The sequence below is a fragment of the Artemia franciscana genome, unplaced genomic scaffold, assembly GCF_032884065.1.
Source record: "Artemia franciscana unplaced genomic scaffold, ASM3288406v1 Scaffold_1656, whole genome shotgun sequence".
NCBI lineage: Eukaryota > Metazoa > Arthropoda > Branchiopoda > Anostraca > Artemiidae > Artemia > Artemia franciscana.
In genome coordinates this window covers 38,559-60,941 of record NW_027062908.1, presented here as the reverse complement: position 1 = coordinate 60,941, position 22,383 = coordinate 38,559, and the positions used below count along the sequence as shown (strand labels likewise).

Below are 22,383 nucleotides of genomic sequence, written 5' to 3'. Positions count from 1 at the left end.
ATCCACCTGGACAGCGAGAGTCAAAACATATCAAAACTGAAAATGATAGCGATGATTACACTTGAATGAGGCCTTAACCCTACTTATCCATACAATCACATAGGTCAAACAGCATAGCCATACACAATCAACCATAAAGAATAATCCATGGACAGGCAGTCGTGTCGTCAATAAGTATAAGTCGTTATTTACCAAAGAATAAAAACAATAAAGACAAATAATTCAGGGGCAACAACCCAACACAAGGGCTCATCAGGAGAATACACATTTGCCTATAGGGTTTCGGCACTTTAAATTCTCTACCCAGGCAAGTGGGTAGACAGATTCTCTCTACCCATATTATATATATGGGTAGAGACAAATTCTCTACCCATATATATATATATATATATATATATATATATATATATATATATATATATATATATATATATATATATATATATATATATATATATATATATATATATATATATATATATATATATTTAAGTTTTATATTGGTAGAACTCACCAACAATTTACTGAAAGATTTATTGAGCATCGCTACTCAATAGAAAAAACCCTACAACTAAGAAACCCTCCTGAAACTTTTGTTTCGGCTCTAGCTGAACACACATTCTTTTATCCTGAACATTTTATACAATTTGATGAGGCTACAGCTATTTCTAATGATAGAGGTTTTTCTCAGTGGGCGAGGGAGGCTATAGAAATTGAAAAACATATATTTGCTAATATTTCAATAAATAGAGACACAGGGAATTTAAATATTGACCCAATTTATGATATTCTTTTAAAAAATGAACCAATAGTCGATGGGGGAATTAAAATTTTACACAATCACCAGGGGACAAGATTACCCACTAGACCAAAAAGAGTTGCTTCAATGTTAGCTTACAAAAGGATTATTTCGCAACAGAATAATTAACTAAGTTTCAATTTTCATAAATTTTCCTCAGTTGCTCTTTGATTCTCATTGAAGTAACTCGCATAGCTGCTTTTCCCTACGTGGATAAGTAGCGACAATTGTATTTATTATATTTGGTGGTGGTTTTTATTTGTTTTTAGATTAGTTTTCTTTTAATTTTCTATCTTGTGCTGAAGACGCCTTGTTTTATACAGGCGAAATATCCGCGTTGTTTTAGTCTTTTAATTCTACTGGCCGTCGTCTCGTTTGAAGTTTTCATTTTTAGAGTTTTATCTCTCTTGATTGTTTATATATATATATATATATATATATATATATATATATATATATATATATATATATATATATATATATATATATATATATATATATATATATATCTACACATAAATAAGTTGTCTGTGTGTCGAGTGACGTCACTGTCCGCATATGACATCTGAATTATTTCATCACATACCAATTCAAAAACGAATGTATTCAAGCCGAAGTAGCTCAGTTATATAACTACCTGTGTTGGCGCAGTGGGTTTGACCTTAGCGTGGTAAAACGGGACCCAGAGATCGAACCATGCTGCAGGAATGCACTACAGGACCGACGCAGGGACCTTAGTAGTCAAGAAGCGTCGTTAATCCGATACAAATACAAATACAGTAGCTCAGTTGGTAAAGCGTTATGTTCCAGGTTCTAGGTGCGAGAGGTTCCAGGTTCGAACCTTGGCTTTAGCATTAATACAAAAGAAGAAAAAAACTAAAAAAGATAAAAACTACAAAAAAACTAAAAAGAAAATACTAAAAAAAAACTTAAAAAGCTAAAAAACTAAAAAAAAAATAAAAAAAGGGTAAAAAACTAAAAACTAAAAAAGTAAAAAAAAAACTAAAAAAAACTAAAAAAAGGTAAAAACTACAAAAAAACTAAAAAGAAAAAAAAACTAGAAACTATTAAAAAACTAAAAAAACTAAAAACTGCAAAAGAAAAAAAAACTAAAAAAAAGGAAAAAAAACTGACAAATAAAGGAGAAAAATAAAACTGAAAAAAATAAAAATAAAGAAAAAACTAAAAAAGGTAAATGTATTCAAGCCGAAGTAGCTGAGTTGGTAAAGCCTTATGTTCCAGGTTCTAGGTCCGAGAGGTTCCAGGTTCGAACCTTGGCTTTAGCATTAATACAAAAGAAGAAAAAAACTAAAAAAGAAAAAAAAAACTAAAAACCAGGTAAAAACTACTAAAATAACTAAAAAAGCTAAAAAACAAAAAAAAAAAACTAAAAAAGGTAAAAAAACAAAAAAAAAAAAAAAAAAAAACTAAAAAAGGGTAAAAACAGCAAAAAACTAAAAAGAAAAAAAATTCTAAAAACTAATAAAAAACTGAAAAATAAAGGAGAAAAAGAGAACTAAAAAAATAAAAATAAAAAAAATAAAAAAGGTAAAAACTACAAAAAAAACTAAAAAGAAAAAAGAAAAAAAAACTAAAAAGCTAAAAAATAGGTAAAAACCAAAAAAAAAACTAAAAAGAAAAAAAGGGAAAAAACAAAAAATTTATTTCATCATATACCAATTCAAAAACGAATGTATATACAGACCGGGACACAGGGAATATAAATGACGACCGGGACACTCAAAGAGAAATTACAGACTGGGACACCGGGACACAAATGACGACTGGGACATGTGTGTCGACTGACGTCATGTTTGTGTGTCGACTGACGTCATGTTTGTCGACTATAAATGACGACTGGGACACAGGGACACAACTACAACGGGGACGTCGGGGGGCACAGGGGGATATATAAATGACGATGAGGACACAGGGAATGGTTGATTAGCAATGTAAAACAGTTCAAAATAGGGATGATACCTTTTTATTGACAGTGAAATATAAAATTATTTAACTGGATATTTCGAAGACATATACAGTGTTCATCATCAGCAGTAAAACTAAAACTTTTAGTTTTACTGCTGATGATGAACACTGTATATGTGTTCGAAATATCCAGTTAAATAATTTTATATTTCACTGTCAATAAAAAGGTATCATCCCTATTTTGAACTGTTTTACTTTCGTCATGGAAAGGCAGTGTGGTCTTCGAAGTTATCTACGTTGTTTAGCAATCACCATCAACAAAGCTCAAGGGCAATCATTAGAATAATGAGGTATAGATCTGAATACGGATTGTTTTTCCCATTGACAATTATATGTTGCATGTTCAAGAGTCGGTAAACCTGACAATCTATTTATATATATATATATATATATATCTATCTATATTCACAGGTGGGACACAGGGACACAACTACAATGGCGCGTAACTAATATGCGTAGGTGACAGATACATTATACGTTACCAAACAGCTGAAGAAGGTGTAGCTTTGGGTATCAGAAGGATGGTATTTGTTGATTTTACTGACGAAAGTGTTATAAGATTTGGTTACGAACGAAATTTTTTATCAAATTTGACTGTTGGTTTTGCTTACACATACTCACGGTAAACATGGCACCACACACCCCAATGTGTTATTTTCTTCAAAGTATCATAGTTTCAAAAGTAGAACAGTTCAAAATAGGGATGAAACCTTTTAATTGACAGTGAATAGATTTAAAATTTTTAACTGGATATTTCGAACACCATCATCAGCAGTAAAATCATCAGTTTTACTGCTGGTGATGAACACTGTATATGTGCTCAAAATATCCAGTTGCAAATTTTTATATCTATTCACTGTCGATTAAAGGGTTTCATCACTATTTTGAACTGTTATGCTTTCGTCATGGAAAGGCAGTGTGTTCTCCGAAGTTATCTGTATCACAGCCATAAGCAAAATTTTAAATTTCAGGCAGTTTATGGCCAGTATAAGGCCAGGAAAAAAAGAAAGAAAAATATAAATGTGCGAAGTCAAAGTTGAGTGGAGATTCTGGGGTTCAAACTGGATGTTGAAACCATGACTTCAAATGACTCACAGAACTTCCTAGACCCTTTGAATTACCTTCACTCCATGGCCATCTTCCTTAATTCTGCCCTAGGATGGATGGATGATAGACTATCTATCAACAAGTATAATGACATCATTTTTATACAATTCTGAAAACGACTCATGCTAGCTTTGCCTCTCACTCAGACTAACTGGTTTGGCTTTCTTTCCAATTAGCTATGGTTCTTGACTGTTTCATCACAGTCCACCAGCTTGATTTTAATTCAAAAATTAACGGATGACGCCTGGTTTTCTCCAAACGAGAAAAATGAAGTAGTTTATGGACAGGAAAAAGAAAAGAAGAAAAATACAAATGTGGTGAAGTCAAAGTTGGGGGGAGATTCTGGGAGTCAAACTGAATATTGAAACCATGCCTTCAAATGGCTCACGGAAACTCATAGACCATTTGAATTATTTTTATTTCATGGCCATCTTCCTTAGTTCTGCCCTAGGATGGATTGATGATAGACTCTATCAACAAGTTAAATGACATCATTTCTATGCAATTCTGACAAAGGCTTATGCTAGTTTTGCCTCTCAATCAGACTATCTGTGTTGGCTATCTGTTCCAATTAGCCATGGTTCTTGACTTTTGTATCACAGTCCATCAGCTTGATTTTAATTCATATATTAACAGATGGCTTTGAATCATAGAGCTCATGTTGTGTTTTTATGGCACTTGGTATTAACCAAGTGACATATAGCAATCGCCAATTCTGTCGGTCTGTCTGTCGGTCTGTCGGTCCCGGTTTTGCTACTTTAGGCACTTCCAGGTAAGCTAAGACGATGAAATTTGGCAGGCGTATCAGGGACATGACCAGCTTAAATTAGAAATAGTCGTTTTCCCAATTTGACCATTTGTGGGGGAGTGGGGGCCCGGTTAATTCGTAAGAAATAGAAAAAATGAAGTATTTTTAACTTATGAGCGGGTGATGGCATCTTAATGAAATTTGATGTTTGGAATGATATTGTGTCTCAGAGCTCTTATTTTAAGTCCCGACAGGATCTGATGACATTGGGGGGAGTTGGAGGGGGGAAACCTAAAATCCTGGAAAACACTTAGAGTGGAGGGATCGGATGAAACTTGATGGGAAAAATAAGCACAAGTCCCAGATACATGGTTGGCATAATCGGAACGGATCCGCTCTCTTTGGGGTAGTTGGGGGGGGGGGGGTAATTCTGAAAAATTAGGAAAAATGAGGTATTTTTAACTTACGAGCGGGTGATCTGATCTCAATGAAATTTGATGTTTAGAAGGATATCGTGTCTTAGAGCTCTTATTTTAAAGCTTGACCGGATCTGGGGAAAATGGGGGGGGGGGAGTTGGGAGGGGGAAACCTAAAACTTGGAAAACACTTAGAGTGGAGGGATCGGGATGAAACTTGGTGGGAAAAATAAACACAACTCCTAGATACATGATTGACATAAACGGAACGGATCCGCTCTCTTTGGGGTAGTTGGGGGGGGGGGGTATTTCTGAAAAATTAGAAAAAATGAGGTATTTTCAACTTACGAACGAGTGATCGGATCTCAATGAAATTTGATATTTTGAAGGATATCGTGGCTCAGAGCTCTTATTTTAAACCTGACCGGATCTGATGACATTGGGGGGAGTTGGGAGGGGGAAACCTAAAACTTGGAAAACACTTAGAGTGGAGGGATCGGGATGGAACTTGGTGGGAAAAATAAGCACAAGTTCTGGATACATGATTGACATAAACGGGACGGATCCGCTCTCTTTGGGGTAGTTGGGGGAGGGGTTAATTCTGAAAAATTAGAAAAAATGAGGTATTTTTAACTTACGAACGGGTGATCGGATCTCAATGAAATTTGATATTTAGAAGGATATCGTGTCTCAAAGCAATTATTTTAAATCCTGACCGGATCTGGTGACATTGGGGGATGTTTGGAGTGGGGGAACCTAAAATCATGGAAAACGCTTAGATTGGAGGGATCGGGATGAAACCTGGTGGGAAAAATAATCAGAAGTCTTACATACGTGATTTACATAATTGGAACGGATCCGCTCTATTGGGGGGGGGATGAATTCTGAAAAATAAGAAAAAATGACGTATTTTTAACTTACGAAGGAGTGATCGGATCTTCATGAAACTTCATATTTAGAAGGACCTTGTAACTCAGATCTCTTATTTTAAATCTTAACCGTATCAAGCGTAATTGGGGGGGGGGCAGTTGGGGGGACCGGAAATCCTAGAGAATACTTAAAGCGGTGAGATTAGGATAAAACTGGATGGGAAGAATAGAAACCTGTTTAAGATACATGAATGACATAACCGGACCGGATCTGCTCTCTTTGGTGGAATTGGGGGGGGGGGTGATTTTGAAAATTGAGGTATTTGTAACTTACGAAAGGGGTACCAGATCTTAATGAAATTTGATATTTAGAAGGATCTTGTGCTTTAAAGTTCTAATTTTAAATTCCGACCAGATCCTGTGACATTGGGGGGAGTTAGAGGGGGAAACCGAAATTTTTGGAAAACGTGAAAATTTTGGTATTTTTATCTTACGAATAGATGATCGGATGTTAATGAAATTTGATTTTTAGAAGGATTTTATGTCTCAGAGCTCTTATTTCAAATCCCGACCAGATATTTTGACATTGGGGGGAGTTGGAGGGGGAAATCTTGGAAAAATACTTGGAGTGGAGGAATCGGGGTGAAGCTTGGTGGATAGAATAAACAAATGTCCTTGATACATGATTGACAGAATCGTACTGGATTCGCTCTCTTTGGGGGAGTTGGGGGAGGGGTTCAGTGATTTGGCGAATTTGGTGCTTCTGGACGTGCTAGGACGATGAAAATTGGTAGGCGTGTCAGGGAGCTGCACAATTTGACTTGATTAAGTCGTTTTCCCAGATTCGACCATCTGGGGGGCTAAAGGGAGAGGAAAAATTAGAAAAAATTAGGTATTTATAACTTACGAGTGGGTGATCGGATCTTAATGAATTTTGATATTTAGAAGGACATCTTGACTCAGAGCTCTTATTTTAAATCCTGACCGGCATTAAGCCTCTTATTTTCCTTTTTAAATCAATCTATTGATTCATAGAATTTTGTTAGAGCTCATACCATATGAGCTCTTGGCTCTTAGCTCTTCTCGCCTCGTTACAAGTGCCATATGAGCTCTTAGCTCTTGTTTAGAGTTTCGGTTACTATTGAGCCGGGTTGCTCCTTACTACAGTTCATTACCACGGACTGTTTGATACAAGATAAGTAAATTAAAGCGATTAGTGCTGTGCGTACGAGAACAACCTTGCCAAGGTTAAGGTAGGAAATGAGGCTAGTAGCTGGTTTCGTATTGAATCATGAGTTAAACCAGGTTACGTTCTGTCCCAATTTATATAAATCATTTTGGTGGACTTTGTCCTAAACAACACTGCAAAGTCTAGGGAATAGCATTGAATCAGATCGTAAAGTAAAACCCTTCTAGACTTATATTATGCTGATGGTTTGCGTATCCTAGATGAAAACGTTAACAAAATGAATGATGTTTTGGAGGTTTTGGGAGTTCAGGGTGCGAGAATAGGTTTGAAAACAAATGTTAATTAGACCAAGTCACTGAGACTGGGAAGAAATGAAGGTAAAAAGGGAATTTTGGATAACAAGAAGATCTATCAAGTAGATAGCTTTGTTTACCCGGATAAAATTATTAGTAAATGTGGCCGATAAGGAGAAAGCATTAAAGGTAGAATAGCCAAGGCCGGGGCTGTTTTCTTTTTTTTTGCAGTTGAAAAAAGTTTGGAAGACTAGGAAGATTATTGGTTCGCCGGAAAAGTTCGACATTTGACCGCCTGGATGCCCAACATCGGGAGCGGGTTAGCAGTATCCCCTCACTGGTTTTGATAACACCCATACCCACTACTCCTTTCTTCCATTAACGATTTGAGCTGAATGGCGACCCCTCAAGACGCAGGTGCATGTTTCGTCATAGGGAATATTTTCTAAGAGATCCAGGTGTCTGTTACGTTATTTGAGTTAAGGATGACGCAATCTTGCTTGACTACTCAAGGATTTCTGAGATTGTTCTTTAAAAAACCTTCAGGGGCTGTTAATCCAGGATTTTTAAGGTTGTTCTTTAAGTAACCTTCATTGGGCCCGCTAAATCAGGATTTCCTTGGGTTTTACATAATAGTTTCTTTAAAAAAACCTACGCTAAATCAGGATTTCCTTGGGTGTTATATTTAAAAACATACGAGGGCTAAGAAAAAACCTTCAGGGCTTCTTTACTCCAGGATTTCTATGGTTCTTTAGAAAACCTTCTGGGACCCCGTTAAATCAGGATTTTCTTGGGTTTTACCTAATAGTTTCTTTAAAAAAAAAAAAAAACCTACGCTATATCAGGATTCCTTGGGTGTTATGTATAAAAACCTACGAGGAGCCCTACCAAATCAGGATTTCTAAGATTGTTACACAATATTTTCCTTAAAAAAACCTACGAGGGCCAGTAAAACCTTCAGGCCCCCCACTAAATCATGATTTCCTTTTAAAAACCTTCAGGGCTTCTTTTCTCCTGGATTTCCTTGGTTGTAATGATTAAAGACCTTCAGGGGGCCCACCAAATCTAGATTTCTAAGATTGTTACATGATAGTTTTTTTTTTAAATAACAAACGAGGGCCAGGGAAAACCTTCAGGACCCGCTATTGGGGAACCTTCAAGACGCCGGATCCTAGCTGTCAATTCCGTTGGGGGACTTTAGCATACAATTTCAGTAGTAGCCCCTAACTTATCCGACGGGGCCCTAGCATCCAATCTCACGGGGGCCCTAACCAGACCTAACCATCGGGGGGTCTAGCAACCATTTCAAGCAAGGGCCCTAGGGGGCCTTAGCAGTCTAATCCCAACGGGGCCCTAACCTAACCACCGGGTGCCTTAGCAAACGTAACTACTGGGGCTCTAGCATCCAGTCCCAATTTGGCCCTAGTATCTAATTTCATCGGTGGCGCTAACCCGACCCGACCACCGGGGGGCTCTAGCAACCATTTCAACCGGGAGCCCTAGGGGCCCTAGCAGGCAATTCCAACGGAGGCTATGACATAACCACCGGGTGCTCTAGCATCCAATCCAAAGGGGGCCTTAGCATCCAATTTTGTTGGGCCCTTAACTTAGCCAAATGAGGCCCTAGAAATCATCAACCAGGGGCCCTATAGGTTTTAGCAGTCAATTCCAACGGGGGTCCTAGTAGTCAATTTCGACGGGGCCCCTAGCATCCAATTTCACTGTCAAGACGTTTTTCAAGACGTTTCTTAAGACGTTTTTTTTTCAGGGCGGGTTTTCAAGACAGTTCAAGCCTTTTTTTTAGGATATATTATTCAAGACTTTTTCAAGATATTTCAGGACTTTTCAGGACGCTTTTAAGACATTTTTCTTTAAGGTGTTTGTTTCAAGACGTTTCAAGTAATTTCAAGACTTTTTCCAAGATGTTTCAAGATTTTTTTTGACATCACATAATATGAAATGTTTACTTATGATAAGAATGACGCATTCACACGTGAAATGTTTCTTCAGGCCCCATGGGGAGTCCTCCCTTGTAACTGTGGAGGACAAACACATGGGTGATATGTAATGACAATATACACGTGGGTTCTTATATAGTACTTAAAGAGATTTCTCTTAAAAGGTTTTTTCTTTCAAGATATTTTTCTCAGGGAATCTAATAATTTTTGTCCACATTAGGATTCGAAACGGCCATTTCCGTCCAATGAAACTGTGCCCTAGACAGTTGGATCAGCAATCTATTTCTAATATTATGATTCAGGAAATAGATTCTACGAAATAACCAATGCCACACGTGGAGAGTTCCCATGTCCCGCTTACGACAATGATTAAGCTATTGATTACGTGTTTCCTATGACTGCAATAATTGAGATGCAGAGAGGAAAACCGATTACTAGAGTTTGGTTATATTTCAAGTGTACCTGCTTGCTAAATAATGCTTTGGAAGGGTATTATAAACTCCGACAAAGCGCTTCTTCACTTCTCAGCGATATCATCCTAGCATTTTGAAGGGTCCTTCTATGAGAATATCTAGAAATGTTTTCTTAGAGACTGATATAAACTTTTCCAAAACATAGGAAAATATTCCTTATTAAAGAATTTTTAGAGATGCTTTCTTAGAGAATGATCCAAGTTTGCTCAAAATATAGGAAAACGGCGGCACAAGACATGTGACTTAATTCTATACTTTGTTCATTTTTTCTTTGTATTATTTTCTCTCAATTCCCAGCCTGTGAAACTCAATGGCTGACCCACCCTCTAGCAAGTACTATTACATATATGACATTTTTCAAGCATTTTTATGCAAAAATATTCGTCTACACAAGAAATTAGATCGTTTAAAATTAATGAAAAATCTCCATTAGTTTTTCTTCTGATGACTCCAGGCAACTGAGGTCAGCGTGGCACATTGTGTCACTCCCGATGACATCCTTCTGGTGCACATTATCACAGCTAAGGGTTTTTTCTAGCTTTTACCCTCAAATTAAATTTAGACTAAAAAATGACCATATTTTTATTTTAACAGCAGAAAGTTGCCCTTTCATTGCTAGATTGCGATGTACTATGGCAATTCCAAGCCCGTGACACTCAATGGCTTATAAACTACACCCTTTAGCAAGCACTATCAGATTTATGACATGTTTCGGGCATTTTCCTGCAAAAACATTCATTTACGCAAGAATCGATCGTTTAGCTCAATGAAAAAATCCCCACTAGTGTTTCTTCTGATGGCTCCTAGCAATTGAGGTCAGGGTGGTACAATATATGACTTCCGATGAGACCCTTCTGGCGCACATTATCACACCTATGGTTTTTTAAGCTTTTACCCTCAAAATAAATTTATAAACTAAAAAATGGACATTGTTTTTTATTTGAACAGCGGAAACCTGCCATTTTATTTTTAGATTGCGATGTTTCATTTCATTTTCAAGCCCCTAACACTCAATGGCTGACAAAAGACACTCTTTAGCATGTATAATCACAATACGATATTTTTTTGCATTTTCTTGCAAAAATATTCATTTACACTAGAATCGATCGTTTAAACTTATAAAAAATCCCCATTAGCGTTTCTTCTGAAAGTTACATATGGCACTAAAATGGCACTTTTGGCGCCATGTTTCAGCTGGAAAAGATGGGACATAGTGTGCCACACAACATCGTAGACAGATGAGAAATGGCTCATTTAAAAGCTATTGCTCATGCACTTTTCATCAATTCTAATCGGGTACTACAATAATTATGGTTAAATACCCTTCGCTGGAGGCTTACAATCACTTTCCCTGTATGCTTCCCCTCCCATGCTCCCAGCCCCCACCATCGTAAAGATATATTTTATGACTCAATTAAAAGATATTGTTCATTTCTACTGGCTTTTTATGCAGTTCAACCATCTTTAAGTGCCACATAGATATAAAAGGAATGGCTTTTCTCATTCATGCCTTTTTGTTACTTTTGTACGACTCTGATTTTTTATTTTTTTTTTTTGGGGGGGGGTTGAACCAGGTCGTAATACTATCAAGATGGCTTCACTTTGAACTTCTATACAAATAATCATGAAGCATCTTTTACAGAATCAAAATGAGAGCCAATCTTTGGACTGAGCACATTGTGCAGAAGTGATGCCAAATTAAACAAAAAGAATTAAGCAACAAAAATTTATCTATTTTTACGGTGTAAGAAGTGTCCTTAATTGGTTTACTGTTATTGAAAAAAATAAAAAATTATATTTTTTATAATTTATTATTTCGTTAATAATTAATTATTAATTATTAGTGTTTTACAGATAACGTTATCTGTAAAACGTCAACTTTCTATATTCATACACACTAGCAATGAGGTTAGCTCCTAGCAATTGAGTTACTAGCAATTGACTCCTGACTCCTAGCAATTGAGGTTAGCGTGGCACAGGGAACCAGCCTGCGATTACACCCTTCTCATGCACATTGCCACACCTTTTCAACTTTGGTTTTTTCAACTTTGTTCCCTCAAAATAATTTTATAAACTAAGAATGACCGTTGTTTTTTATTTGAATAGCGGCAACTTGCCATTCCACTGCTAGATTGCGATGTTCTATGAGAATTCCCAGCCCATGACACTCAGTGGTTGACAAAAAATACCCTCTAGCAAGTATTATTACACATATGAGATTCTTTCGAGCATTTCCCTGAAAAAGTACTCGTTTACACAAGAAACGATCGTTTAAACTTGACGAAGAAATTCCCATTAACGTTTCATCTAACGACTCCTTGAATTTGAGGTAATTGTGACACAAAGTACCGCTCCTGATGACACCCTTCTGGCGCACATTATCAAACCTAAGCTTTTTTCAACATTTTCCCCTCAAAATAAGCTTATAAACTAAAAAATGACTAAAAATGATTTTTCTTTGACCTTGTAGTGTGCAGATTTTTGTTCGTGAAATTTCTTGTATGTTGATTTTTCTCTTCGTGAAACTTGTACATTGATTTTTCTCATTGTGAAACTTGATTTCTACATCTGACTGATGTAGTGTGTTGAATTTTTGGTCATGGAACTTATTGTGTGCTGAATGTTTTTATGAAACTTGTTAAACTGATTTTGTTCATGGAACTTGTTGCGTGCTAATTCTGTTCGTGGGACTTGTTGCGTGCTGATTTTTGTTCGTAGAACTTGTTGTATATTGATTTTTCTCTTTGTGAAACTTGTACATTGATTTTTCTCTTCGTGAAACTGATTTTGTTCTTGGAAGCTGTTGCGCGCTGATTTTTGTCCTTTTGTTTGTTTTTTGTTTGTGAAACTTGTTGCATGTTGATTTTTCTCCTCGTGAAACTTATACGTTAAATTTTCTTCTCGTGAAGGTAATTTTGTTCTTGGATCTTGTTGCGTGTTGATTTTTCTTTATGGAACTTGTTGAGTGCTGATTTTTTGTTCGTGAAACTTGTTGCATGTTGATCTTTTCTCGTCGTGAAACTTGTACGTTGATTTGTCTCCTCATGAAACTGATTTTGTTCATGGGACTTCTTGCGTGTTGATTTTTTTTATTCTTAAAACCTCTTACCTATTGATTTTTCTCATCGTGAAACTTATACATTGCTTTTTATGCTCGTGAAACTGATTTTGTTTATGAAACCTGTTTCGTGCTGATTTTTGTCCATAGAACTTCTTTTATGCTGAGTTTTTGTACGTGAAGCTTGTTGGATTTTGACTTTTCTCTTTGTGAAACTGGTATATTGATTTTAATCCTCGTGAAACTGATTTTGCTCATAAAACTTGTTGTGTGCTAATTTTATTTCTCGGAACTTGTTTTATTTTGATTTTTCTCTTCGTGAAACTTGTACATTGATTTTTCTCCTTGTGAAACTGATTTTTGTTCATGGAACTTTTTGTATATTGATTTTCTCTTTGTGAAACTTTTACATTGATTTTTTCCTCGTTAAGCTGATTTTGTTCCTGGAGCCTCTTGTGTGCTAATTTTTGTTCGTGGAACTTGTTGTGTGCTGAATTTGTTCGTAAAACTTGTTGCATGTTGATGTTTCTCTTCATGAAAGTTATATATTGATTTTTTATCCTCGTGAAATTGATTTTGTTCATGGAACTTGTTGCTTGTTGATTTTCGTTCGTGGAACCTGTTGCGTGCTGATTTTTGTTCTTGAAACTTGCTGCATATTGATTTTTCCGTTCGTAAAATTTTAAAATTGATTTTCTCTCTTCATGAAACTGATTTTGTTCATTGAACTTGTTGCATTCTGACTTTTGTTCGTGGAACCCGTCGCTTGTTGATTTTGTTCGTGAAACATGTTGCATGCTCATTTTGCATGTTACATTCGTTCTCCTGATGAAACTCGTTTTGTTCATTGAACTTGTTTCGTGTTGATGTTGTTCATGGAACTTGTTGCGTACGTTTTTTTTTCACGAAACTTCTTGCATGTTGATTTTTTTTTTCGTGAAACTGGTACATTGATTTTTCTACTCGTGAGACCGATTTCGTTCATGGAACTCCTTACGTGCTGATTTTTGTTTGTGGAACTTCTTTCGTGCCGCTTTTTGTTCGCGAAACTTTTCGCATATTGGCTTTTCTCTTCTTGAAACTTGTACATTAATTTTTCTTAATTTTTCATTAAACAGACTTTGTTCTTGGAACTTGTTGCGGGCTTATTTTTGATCGTGGAACTGATCTTGTGCTGATTTTTGTTCTTGAAACTTGTTGCACGTTGATTTTTCTCTTCCTGAAACTTGTACATTGATTTTTTCTCGTCTTGAAACTGATTTTGCTCATGGAACTTGTTTTTTGCTGATTTTGTTCGCGGAGCTTGTTGTGTGCTGATTTTTGTTCGTGAAACTTGTTGCTTGTTGATTTTTCTCTTCATGAAACTCCTAAATTGTTTTTTTCCTTGTGAAACTGATTTTGTTTATGGAACTTGTTGCGTTCTGATTTTGTTGCCTGCTGAATTCTGGTCGTGGAACGTGTTGCATGTTGATTTTTCTTTTCTGAAAATTGTACATTGATTTTTCCCCTCGTGAAACTGATTTTGTTCATGAAACCTGTTACATGCCGATTTTGTTCGTGGTATCTGCTGCGTGCTGATTTTTGTTCGTGAATATGTAGCATGTTGACTTTTCTTTTAGTGAAATTGGTACATCGATTTTTCTTCTTGTGAAACTGATTCTTGTTATGAAACCTGTTGCATGCAGATTTTGTTCATGGAACTTGTTGCGTTGTGGTTTTTTTTGTGAAACTTGTTACATTTTGATTTTTTCTTTGTTAAACTAGTACATTGATTTTTGTCCTCGCGAGACTGATTTTGTTCCCCCGGACCCAAACCATCCTTTTACAAGCTCCATGAAAAAAAAAATCAGTTTCACGAGGATAAAAACCAATGTAGAAGCTGTACGAACATAAATCATGAACATAAATCAGTTTAACGAGGAGGAAAATAAACATACAAGTTTCATTAAGAGAAAAATCAATATTCAACAAGTTTCGCGAACATAAATCAGCACGTAACAAGTTTCATGAACGTAATCAGTTTCCTCTGGAGAAAAATCAATGCACAACTTTCACAAAAAGTAAAAACCAACTTGTAATACGTTGCACTAAATAAAAATCAGCATGTAGAAAGTTCTATGAAAAAAAAATCAACACGCAACAAGTTTTTTGAGCAAAATCAGTTCCACGAAGAGAAAAATCAATATGCAACAGGTTTCGCGAACAAAAATTAGCACGCAGCAAGTTCCACGAACAAAACACTTAATAAGTTTCATGAGTAAAATCAGTTTAACTGGGAGAAAAAATAAATATACAACTTTCACGAAAAGAAAAAGTTAACAGGCAACCCGTTTCACGAACGAAAATCAGCACGCATCCAGTTCCAAGAACAAAAAATCAACACGCAACAACTTTCATGAACAAAATCAGCTTCACGAGGAGAAAAATCATTATACGAGTTTCACGAAGAGAAAAATCAACATGCTACAAGTTTCACGAACAATAATCAGCATGCAATATTTTCCACCAAGAAAAATCACAACACGCAACAAGTGCTATGAACAAAATCAGTTTCACGCGGAGGAAAGTCAATGTACAAGTTTCATGAAAAGAAAAATCAACACGGCGTCAAGTTTTTACGAACAATAATCAGCACGCGACACACTCCACGAGCAAAATCCACGCGCTATAAGCTCGATGGACAAAAAAGTTTCTCGATGCGAAAAATCAATATACAAGTTTCACGAACAAAGATAAGTACGCAACAAGCTCCACGAACAAAATCAGCACACAACAAGTTACATGAACAACATTCAGCACTTTACAAGCTCCATGAACAAAATCAGTTTCACGAGGAGAAAAAATAACTATACGAGTTTCACGAAGAGAAAAGCCAACATGCAACACGTTTCGCGAAAAAATCAGAACGAAACAAGTTTCACGAACAAAAATCAGCACACCTTAAGTTCCATGAAAAAAATTGGTTTCACGGGGGAAAAAAAATCAGTGTACAAGTTTCACGAAGAAATAATTCCACATGCAAAAAGTCTCGAAAACAAAGATCAGCACGCAACAAGTTCCCTGATCAGTCAACTCCCAACAAGTTCCATGAGCAAAAGCAGTTTCACGAGAAGAAAAACTCAATTTACAAATTTCACGAAGAGAAAAATGAACATGCAACATGATTCACGAACAAAAATTGGCACGCAACAGGTTCCACGAACAATAATCAAAACCGCAGTAATTTTCATGAACAAAATTAGTTTCACGAGGAGAAAAAAATCAATGTATAAGTTTTACGGAGGGAAAAATCAAAATGCAACAAGTTTCAAGAACAAAAATCTGCACACAACAGGTTCCGAGAACAAGAGTCTGCAAGCAACAAGTACACAACAAGTTCCAAGAACAAAAATCAGCACTTTATTAGTTCAATGAGAAAAATAGTTTCACGAGGAGAAAAATCGATGTATAAGTTTTACGATGAAAAAATGAATAGTCAAGAAGTTTCAAAAAATCAATGTACACGGTTTCTGAAGAGAAACATCAATATGTAACAAGTTTCAAGAACTAAAAAGTTTGCACGCACAAGTTTCACGAACAAAAATCAGCTTGCATCAAGTTCCATGAACAACTGAGTTTCACGTGAGGAAAAATCAATTTAAAGTATCACGAAGAGAAAAATCATTATACAAATAGTTCCACGAACAAAAATCCGCACGCAACAAATTCCGCCAACAAAAATCAGGACGCAAAAAGTTCTATGAGCAAAACCAGTTTCGCGTGGAGAATAATCAGTGTAGAAGTTTTACGAAGAGAAAAATCCAGATTCAACAAGTTTCAAGAACAAAAATCATCACACAACAAGTTCCGTGAACAAAAACCAGTACGCAACAAGTTTCACGAGGAGAAAAATGAATATGCAATAAGTTTCACGAACAGAAAAAAAATCAGCACGCTATATATTCCAGGAACGAAAATCATCACGCAAAAAGTTCCGTGAACAAGATCAGTTTCTTGAGGAGAAAAATCAATACACAGTTTTCACACATAGATAAAACCAATATGGAACAAGTTTTACGAACAAAAAGTCAACACACAACAAGTTCTTTGAACAAAAAATCAAAACGCAACAAGTCCTATGAACAAAAGTCGTTTCACGAGGAGAAGAATCAATGTACAAATTCCACGAACAAAAATCAGCATGCAACAAGTTCCATGAGAAAAACAGTTTCATGAGGAGAAAAAAAATCAAAGTGTATGTTTCACGACGAGAAAACCGAAAATGCAAGAAGTTTCACGAATAAAAAAATCAGCACGAAAAACGTTCCAGATACAAAAATCAACACGCACGAAGTTTTTTGAACAAAATCAGTTTCTTAAGGAGAAAAAAAATCCATTTTCAAGTCTCACGAAGAGAAAAATTCAACATGTAAAGAGTTACCGGAACTAAAAATGAGCATGCAATAAGTTCCACGAACAAAAAATCAACTCGCAACAAGTCTTACGAGCAAAATCAGTTTCACAAGCAGAAAAATCAATGCATAAGTTTCACGAAGAAGAAACTCAACATGCAACAAATTTCACGGACACAACAAATTCTACGAACAAATCCAGAACGCAACAAGTTCCATGAACAAACTCAGTTTATCGAGGAGAAAAATCAATAAATAAGTTACACAAAGGGAAAAATCAACATGCCAAAAATTTCATGAAGAAAATTGCCTCAGAACAAGTGACATGAACAAAAAATCAGCACGCAACAAGTTTCACAAACAAAATTTAGGACGCAACAGGTTCCACGAACAAAAATCAATAAGCGGAAAGCTCCGTGAACAAATCAGTTTCACGTGGAGAAAGATCAATATACAAGTTTCATGAAGAGAAAAATCATGCTGCAGCATGTTTTACGAACAAACATCAGCACGCAACAAGTTCTATGGGCAAAATCAGTTTCACAAGAAGAAAAATTAATGCGTAAGTTTTACGAAGAGAAAAATCAACATGTAACAAATTTCACGAACACTTAACGAACTATACGATCAAAACCAGCACGCAACAAGGTCCATGAACAAAATCAGTTTCTCGAGGAGATAAATCAATAAACAAGTTACACAAAGTGAAAAATCAGCAGGCGAAAAATTTCACGAAGAAAATTGACTCACAACAAGTTCCATGAACAAAAATCAGCACGCAACAAGTTTCACAAACAAAAATCAGGACGTAACAGGTTCCACAAACAATAATCAATAAGCAACAAGTTCCATGAACAAGTCAGTTTCACGACGAAAAAGATGAATATACAAGTTTCACGAAGAGAAAAATCACCATGCAATATGTTTCACGAACAAAAATCAGCACATAACAAGTTCCGTGAAAGAAAACCCAGCACGCAACAAGTTTCATGAACAAAATCAATTTTACGAGGAGAAAATTGACGAGTGTATAAGTTTCAAGATGAAAAAAAATTGATATATAAGAAGTTTCATGAATAAAAAAAAATCAGCTCCAGGAACAAAATCAACACGCTAGAAGTTCCATGAACAAAATCAGTTTCTTGAGGAGAAAAAATCAACTTTCAATTCTCAAGAAGAGAAAAAATCAACATGCAACAAGTTTCACGAAAAAAAATTCAGCACGCAACAAGTACATTAACAAAAAATCTGCACGCAACAAGTTACATGAACAAAATCAGTTTCGCGAGGAGAAGAAACAATGTACAAATTTCACTAAGAGAAAATCAACTTGCATCAAGTTTGACGAACAAAAATCAGCACACAACAGGTTTCACGAACAAAATCAACAAAATTTCACGAAGAGAATAATCAACATTTGACAAGTTTCACGAACAAAACTTGTTGATTCAAAAGCAAAAATCAGGACGTAACAGGTTCCGCCAACAAATATCAACAAGCAACTAGTTCTATGAACAAAATCAGTTTCACGACAAGAGAAATCAATGTATAAGTTTCACAAAGAGAAAAATCAACATGCAACAAGTTTCACTAGCAAAAATCAACACCCAAGAGGTTCCATGAACAACATCAGTTTCACAAGGAGAAACACAATATACACGGTTCACGAAGAAAAAAAAATCAGTATGCAAAAACTTTCACGAACAAAAATCAGCACGCGACATGATCCGCGAACAAAAATCAGCACGCGAGAAGTTCCATGAACAAAATTAGTTTCACTTGGAGAAAAGTCCACGCTCAAGTTTCACGAAGAGAAAAATCAACATGCAACAAGTTTCACGAACGAAAATCAGCACACAACAAGTTAAAAAAAACTGAGGACGCAACAAGTTCCATGTACAAAATCAGTTTCACCAGGAGAAAAATCAGTGTAGAAGTTTCACGCTGAGAAAAATAAATATGCAAGACGTTTTACGAACCAAAAAAAAAAAAAAAAATCAGAACGTAATATGCTCAAGAAACAAAAAATCAGCACGCAAGAACTTTCAAAAATAAAAATTCAGGACGCAACAGGCTCCACGAATAAATATATGCAAGCAACAAGTTCACAACGAGAAAAATCAATGTATAAGTATCACGAAGAGAAAAATCAACATGCAACGAGTTTCACTAACAAAAATCAGCACCCAAGAGGCCCCACGAAGAAAATCAGATTCACGAGGAGAAAAATCGATGTACACGGTTCACGAAGAGAAAAATCAATATGCAACAAGTTTCATGAACAAAAAATCAGCACGCAACAAGTTCTACGAACAAAAATGAGCATGCAACAAGTTCCATGAACAGAATTAGTTTCACGAGAGGAAAAATCAATGAAAAATTTTCACGAAGAGAAAAATCTACATGCAACAAGTTTTACGAAAGAAAATCAGCACACAACAAGTTCCATGAGATAAACAGTTTCACGAGAAGAAAAATCAATTTCACGAGAGGTGAACTCTCATGAAACCTGGAACCCCTTTATTGCAAGTTTAACAGCAACGATAAACTTTTGATGAGGAATAAACAATTTTGACAATAAATTAATAAACTTTTCCTAGAAAGCGTCCCACACTTGATCAAATCTTTAATATCCATTTCTGTTTCACATTTTTAACTTTTGAATTGTTTGCTGATGATGATTGCGATGATTTTAGATGGTGATTATGATTTTAGACGGTGATTTAGATGGTATTTTGGATTTTAACGTTAATCTAGTCTGAAATAATTGCTTAAGTGTCAAATTTTACACTTAGCGCAAGATGTAGCAGTGTAGCAGCTTAGTGTAAACTAAACCACTTAACATGGAAAATTAAGCATGTAGCTAAGTTTTGCCGCTCTAGCTAAGTTTTCTTATCTTTTTTAATTTTCAGGTCAAAACTTTTGCCACCGAGATTGGTCACAAAACGGATTAGAGATGGAGGATCAGATGGACAAGGTAACAATGCTCATATTATTATTCATTTGAAACACCAGGAAAAATTTAAAGAAATTTTATATTTAAGCAAAACAAACAATTTATTTAAAAGAAACGTAAAAAATAGAAAACTTTAGACCTCCACAAAGGCTCTTTGGCCTGCGAGAACGGGAGACTAAGCATAACATTAAATAATAGCACTAAACTTAAACAGAAGAGCAAGAAAAAAAAAAAAAAAAAAAAAAAAAAAAAAAAAAAAAAAAAAATAATAATACTTAAACAACAACAACAACAACAGAAACTACCATGTCAATCAAAATAAAGGAATTAAACAAATTGAAAAGGAAAGTTAGATTGAAAAGGAAATTTAGAAAAACGAAGGAAAGAGAGAACTAGCTCTCTAGGCATAAGAAGTGGTCGGTTAGCTCTTTTTTAAATTGTCTATAAGAATGACATAGCTGAATTTTAACTGGTAGGGAATTCCATATGGAGGCACAACATGAAACTGGATCTAAATCTGATCTTATGGTTTTGGTTATTTGAATGAAAATATCCCTGTCATTTCTGAGAGAAAAAGAAACACAAGATTCCTTTCGTAGTTCAGAATTTAAGAGATATAATTGTCTGAAGAAGTTAGGGAGGAGTCCATGAAATTACTTAAAATTGAAATAAGAGGAAAAGAAATATGTATGTAAATTAAATGTTGAGCTAGCCTGTCACCTCAGACACTAATTTAATTGCTCTGTTATATATTTTGAAAACAGGGATGGTAAAAGAAGAGAATGTCGATAGCCATACTGAAACAGTTTTATTAGATGCTATACCATAAAAATTACGTATTTATGATCATTTTATTAATATTTATAAAAAAAAATCAATGTATATTAAGTAAAGAAAATAATTTAGATTATCCGATTAGTCTGCTGTTCTTTTTTGAAATTTGAAAGAAACGCAGAAAGGAACAATTGTAAATCGTTTTGTCATTTTTCTCGAATAACACTGTGTAAAAAAAAAAAAAAAAAAAAAAAAAAAAAAAAAAAAAAAAAAAAAAAATAAAAAAAAAAAAAAAAAAAAAAAAAAAATTAGCACAAAGTTAATAACATGCAAAAACTCCATGGTTCTGGTAATTCTAGTTGGTAACTCCAGATTCTTGTAAAACGAGATCCGTTAATGTGAACTTCAATAATGTGTTGAACTAAACAAGATTTAACATATTACATTGCAATACCATAGTTAAGAGCAATACATTTTTATAAAAAGTCCTTTTAGTTTAGCTCCTGGCTTGTTTTTATCTAAATGAATTGCCGTTTTTCGCTTTCATTTTCCAGTCCAGGATGAACTAGTTTTAATGGTCACGATTTTATTGTAAGTCTTATTTTATATTTATCTCGGATTTGTTGATGACGGGAGTTAAATATAAAGCCGAAATTTTCATCTAGAAAAAGAAAATCACTTTTAAAATAATTCCTCTTTGTTCCACCTCTTATTACTTGCACTACAGTATGAAAAGCAATAACCAACAGAAAATGTTTTATCCTTAACTGAGGAAAAACAGAAGAAATAAGGGATCTTTTCCGTTATACGTTGGTAAATTTTCAATTTTCAGCATAATTTAGCTACGATGAAAGTGAATGCAGAACTTAATGCCTCTTTTTATGCTCTATCAAAATTCAGTAATCGATTTTGGGAAAATTAAATTTTGAGCCCTTAATGGAGCCCCAAAGGCAGTATATTGTAACCAAAAATTTTAAAGCATGTCTCTAAAAAAGTAGTCTAGTGAGTAAAACCTGCCATTCGTAGCGGATTCGGAAATGGTAATTATTATTTTCCTTAGTTTTAATGGTAAAAAGGTATTTAGAAAACAAGCTTGCCGGAATTTTTAACAAGAGCCCGAAGGCCCTCGAAAATGATATCACAGCAAAACTACAGTGTTAACCCTTAAAAAATTATGGACATGTAAATGGCTGAATTTGTCATTATTCACCATGTTTGATATTACTATAATGGCAAATAATTAATTAATAGTTAATGATAATAGCCTCATGGAACGCACCCTTGGTACTTCGATTCAGCCTTTAAATCTTTATTTTTGAGATAATTCAAAGACTGGCTTCTTTACATTTACTCAATTTAAATTGAA

General features: G+C 35.1%; 1 protein-coding gene across 1 annotated transcript in view; it reads left to right on the top strand.

Moving 5' to 3' along the window:
• The first annotated feature begins 11,750 nt into the window (after positions 1 to 11,750).
• The window catches only part of LOC136042642 (mitogen-activated protein kinase kinase kinase 4-like), a 35,104-nt gene continuing 24,471 nt past the window's right edge, over positions 11,751 to 22,383 (top strand). The window contains exon 1 of the mRNA XM_065727605.1: positions 11,751 to 20,264. The gene's annotated coding sequence lies outside the window, so the exon portion shown is untranslated. The remainder of the gene's footprint in view (positions 20,265 to 22,383) is intronic.